The sequence below is a fragment of the Gorilla gorilla genome, chromosome 5, assembly GCF_029281585.2.
Source record: "Gorilla gorilla gorilla isolate KB3781 chromosome 5, NHGRI_mGorGor1-v2.1_pri, whole genome shotgun sequence".
Classification (NCBI taxonomy): Eukaryota; Metazoa; Chordata; class Mammalia; order Primates; family Hominidae; genus Gorilla; species Gorilla gorilla.
This window is the reverse complement of record NC_073229.2, coordinates 190,604,440-190,609,511: the sequence shown is the minus strand read 5'-3', so window position 1 is coordinate 190,609,511 and position 5,072 is coordinate 190,604,440. Positions and strand designations below refer to the sequence as shown.

The window sequence follows — 5,072 nt, the reverse complement described above, 5'->3', positions numbered from 1 at the left end:
AGTTCAATGATGCAAATATGGCTGAAGTATAAAATCATTACGTCATATTAAGTAATGAGCCACATGACTAGTGATTATGTTTCTGATGTTTGTGAAAAGTACAAGTATTGGAAGATGAGGCTCAGAAAAAGAAACTGTTGTGTTAACCATTGTTGATATCAAAGAATACCTTGACCACAACAAGATACCACTTCACACTCATTAGAATGCCTCTAATAAAAAAGATGTTCAATTACAAGTGTTGGCTACGACGTGGAGAAATTGGAGCCCTTATATGTTGCTGGTGGGAACGTGAAGTAGTGCAGATGCTTTGGGAAACAATTTGGTAGTTTCCTAAGAAGTTAAACATGGAGTTATCACATGACCCAGAAATTCCCCTTCTAGGTGGAATCAGTTACCCAAGATAACCGAAAATATATGTTCACAAAAAACCTTATATATGATTTTCATAGAAGCATTATTCATAATAGTCAAACAGTGAAAACAGTCCAAATGTCTGCCAATTGATGAGTGGATAATCAAAATGTGGTCTGTCCACACAATGGAACATTATTCAGCCATAAAAAGGAATGAAATATATATATGCACGACATGATGAAACTTGAAAATGTTATTCTAAGTGAAAGACACCGGATGCAGAAGACCACATATTTTATGACTATTTATGTGAAGCATCTGGAAGAGGAAAATCTATCGCGTTCATCTGCCAGAGCTGCCATAACCAAGTGCCACAGACAGAGTGGGTTAAGTAAGAAACTTATCATCTCACAGTTCTGAAGGCTGGAAGTCTGAGATCAAGGTGTCAGCAGAGTTGACACCTGGTGAGGCCTCCCTCTTTGGCTTGCAGATGGCTGCCTTCTCACTGTGTCCTCACATGGTCGCCCCTCTGTGCCCACACAGCCAGAGTCCTAGTGCCCTCTTCTTACAAAGACACCAGTTAGTTTGGATCAGAGCCCACCCATCCAACCTTATTTTAACTTAGTCACTTCTTTAAAGGCCCCATCTCCAACTACAGTCACATTCTGAGGTATGGGGAGCTAGGGCTTCAACATATGAATTTTGGGGGACACAGTTTCAGCCCATAACATCTATGGAGCCAGAAAGGAGATTAGTGGTTGCCAGGGGTTAACAACAGGGAAATGGGGAGTGACTGCTAATGGGTACTGGGTTGCTTATGGGGCAGTGAAAATGTTCTAAAATTGATTGTGAAGACAGTTGCATAACCTTGGAAAAATACTAAAAACCACTGAATTGTATCAAGGGTGATTTTTATGGTATGTGAATTATGTATCTTAATTTAAAAATAAGAGTATTTGCTAACCTCAAGAAGAGATTAATATAGGTGCCAGTGGAAGAAAGACAAGGCAAAATAAAGACAAAGGCATGCAGAAAATGGTTTTTCTGTGATGTCTCTCTCTTCTTTCCGTAACTCCCAGCCAGGACTCCTTTGGCTGGGTTTCCAAGTGCCTTTGACAAACCACCAGCTCAGGGCTTCTTTCCCCCAACCACCACCCCCTATCCTCGTTGCCAGGTTATGGAAATCCAGAGCACAGCTTGAGAAAGGAAAGCCAAGGACAGAACAGAGCCCTGGGGAGGAGCTCGTGGTGGCCAAGCCGAAGGAGGCAGGGAATTCCGGTGGCCCAGAGCCCTGGCGGAGGCTGCCACTGCGTTGAGCCCGTCACTTTGTTGAGTTTCGCGGTGTCGCTGTGCTTGGAAAGACAATTTCCTTTTCAGCAGCACTGGTATGGACTTTGGATGATCTTGCCTGCTTCTTCGTTTCTCTCTTTCTCATGAAAGCCTTTCTCTTCTCGGTAAGTAATTGTTCCTATTCTGTGTCCTCAGTGAGCATGGGGAAGAGTGGCCAGTTTGTGGCACATTTTTTCTGCGATGCAGCCCAGAGGCCTTGATGTCCTATAGCACTGCGCTTTGGCAAAGGCATGTTCTTACAATTAGCTCGTCCATGCTCTTGTCTGGGAGTGGGTATGGGCACACAAACACACGGAGCTCCATGACTTCACCCCTAGCCACTGTCATAGGGAACCACAATTTGTTAAATGCATGGGGAAACACAGTATTAAAAAAAAATATTTCCAGCTGGACGTGGTGATTCACGCTTGTAATCCCAGCACTTTGGGAGGCTGAGGCGGGTAGATCACCTGAGGTCAGGAGTTCGAGACCAGCTGGCCAACATGGTGAAACCCCATGTCTACTAAAAATACAAAAATTAGGGCGCAGTGGTGCATGCCTGTAGTCCAGCTACTTGAGAGGCTGAGACAGGAGAATCGCTTGAACCTGGGAGGTGGAGGCTGAAGTGAGCCGAGATCACACTACTGCACTCCAGCCTGGGCGACAGAGCGAGACTCTGTCTCGGTTAAAAAAAAAATCTTTCTCTGTAAAAATTATGCTGATCTAAAATATGATACACGTGTGTGTGTGTGTGTGTGTGTGTGTGTGTGTGTGTGTGTGTGTGTGTGTGTGACTTAGGCTGTCACAAATCTTGAAAGGTCATACAAAAAGGCATACGGAAAGAAGCCCAGCGAGAAGAGTTTTCCTGCTGATGAAGACAGAAAAGGCACTGCAGCAGATCCTGCTGGGACAGGTAGCAACTATTCATGTGATTGCTAACAAATTGAATTTGTGGCGTCTTTGGTGTTTCTGTATTTGATGTCCTCGGTTCATTGGACAACAGAGCCATTATTGGTGGCAGGAAATATCACTGTACATTTATACTGAAAGTCTGTAGTTCCGGCAAAATTAAAACTTTGAGAACATAAAGTTGCAAATTCTAATAACACTTTTTAAAAGTCAGTTTTCTTTCACATGAATGCATGTGAAAAATTCACGCAGCTTTTTGTCATCCAAGGTCCCAGGGAGAGAGCACGAGCGTTGAAACCTGCACCAGCAGCCCAGGCGAGGCGGCTCCTTGTGCTAGGGCGCCCTCTAGAGCCGGAGAGCGGAAGCGGCGCGGGCGGCGGGCGGCAGGCGGCGCCTCTGCACCCAAGAAGCGCTTACCCCCAAAACATATGCTGGGCCCCAGGTGCCTGCCCTGGGTAACCAGCACGAATGAACAGAGACACCCCAGGCTGTGTAAATCCTTGGTGATCCTCTAGATTCATCCGTTGAGTTTTAAAACCGAGAAACTTGATATCCAGAGAAGAAAGACCCTTTTGAGGCCAGGATTCCATGGGAGGAAGACCCTCTCCCCAGCCCGTTAATACCCACCCTCCCCAGCCAACAGGACCCTTGGGGAAGAAAACCCTCTCCCCCACCCCTCATACCTCCCCCCAGATCCCCCATCCCCTCAGGGGAAGGAAGACCCTCTCCCCCACCCCCTCGCGAGCCCCCTCCCACCCCAGACGACAGGATCCTTGGGGAGGAAGACCCTCTCCTCCCGCAAATCCCTCCTCAGCCAACAGGACCCTGGAGGAGGAAGAGCCCCTCCTCCACATCCCACAACACCCCCCTCAGCCAACAGGACGCTGGGGAAGGAAGACCCTCTTTCCCACCCTTCACGACCACCCCCCACTCCCCAGCCCCAGCCAACAGGACAGATGAGGTGCAGGCAGGCTCATGGGTTCGGTGGAGGGAGTTTGGGATCACCCCAAAGCTTTTTCCATTTTCGGGGTCAGCAGCCTGGCTCGTGGCCAGAACCAGCCAGTTCTGTGAGAACACTGGAGGCATGAGCAGCCCCTGCTGAGCAAGTGGGCAGCAGCCTGGCCAGGGAGGCGTGGGTGTCACAAGTGAAGGGCCCAGTGGGGCCGGGGGCTGTGACCACATGTGGAGGGCCAGGGCCTGGGTGTGGGGCCTGGGCCGGGGGCTTCCTTTCTTGGGGCTGAGGTTTGCTCATCTGTGAGTCAGGCTGAGGCACCCATGCCTTGGGGTGGCCTTGAGGTTAGGGGGTCTGTTTGTGTGAAACGCTCAGGGCTGGGCCTGCCCTCAGCACACTCAACAGGTGACAGAGACCATGACCATGATGTCGGACCCGTCAGCCGCCCTTACAGGTGAGCACATCGCACACCCAGGGGGAGCTGGTGATGACATCACCTGGTCCTCACCTGAAGCAGCTGAACCTCTGAGACCCTGGGCAGCACTGTTCACGCTTCCCTTATTTTCCGTACCTCACTGCTGCCTGAAGCCCCAAATATACAGCTTGGGTAAACCATTTCCCCTGAATTGTGTTCACGGATTAAAAGATGCTAATGGGAGATCCAGAAATTTCTAAGAAATATAAAAAACCAATATGTCAATATTGGAAACCATATTGGCCCCTGACACAGCTCAACGCCACACACTTGTTCCTCTGCCCCCCCAATATACAAACATGTACATACACACACAAGCAGACACGTAAGTACACACAAACATTTGGGAGCATGCACAAAGACATGCAGATACACACACATATACAGACACACATGAGCACACACAAAAACACAGGCACACATGAGCACACACAGAGACACACATTACACATGTGCACACACAGACACACAAGAGCATGCACAAAGACACAGGCACATGAGTGCCACACAGACACACACATATGAATGAGAAGACAGCAAAAACATGACCAGACACGAGAAAAAATTCAGTAGTATAGAATAGGGGAATCCATCTGAAATTTCAGAATAAATATACCATGTATAACAAGTTTACTTTTTAAGACAGCAGAAAAAAGAAGACCTAATCCATAGTCCCAAACAGGTGTGAGAGATTATTTCATCTAACACAGGAGAGCATGCTGACATGGGTGAAGATTGACTTTGGATTAAAAACATGATTTCATTTTTAAAAGCAATAGAAACAAAATGACAGCTACATTTGCCCTTCAATCTAGCAACCCTATCTGCTAGAAATCTATCTAAACCTTATACCAGCATAAGCACAGAGCGATCTGGGCACAGTGTTGTTAATTACAGCATTATTTGTGAAAACACAAGATCAAAACCACCAAAATGTCCACAAGTAGTGGGCTGACTATGAAGCCACAAGAAGAAGAAGATCTCTGTGGACTGATACGTCAAGATCTGCGGGATATCACATCTGGGAGGGAAAAATCAAGGGGCAGAACA

The 5,072-nt window shown here is 47.5% G+C and overlaps 1 long non-coding RNA gene across 1 annotated transcript; it reads left to right on the top strand.

The window, feature by feature from the left end:
• Window positions 1-1,514: 1,514 nt before the first annotated feature.
• LOC109027277 (uncharacterized) lies at window positions 1,515-4,507 on the top strand. The gene is made up of 3 exons (XR_002006395.3): window positions 1,515-1,811; window positions 2,505-2,599; window positions 2,864-4,507. It is a non-coding gene; the product is annotated as an uncharacterized lncRNA (long non-coding RNA).
• The last annotated feature ends 565 nt before the right edge of the window (window positions 4,508-5,072 follow it).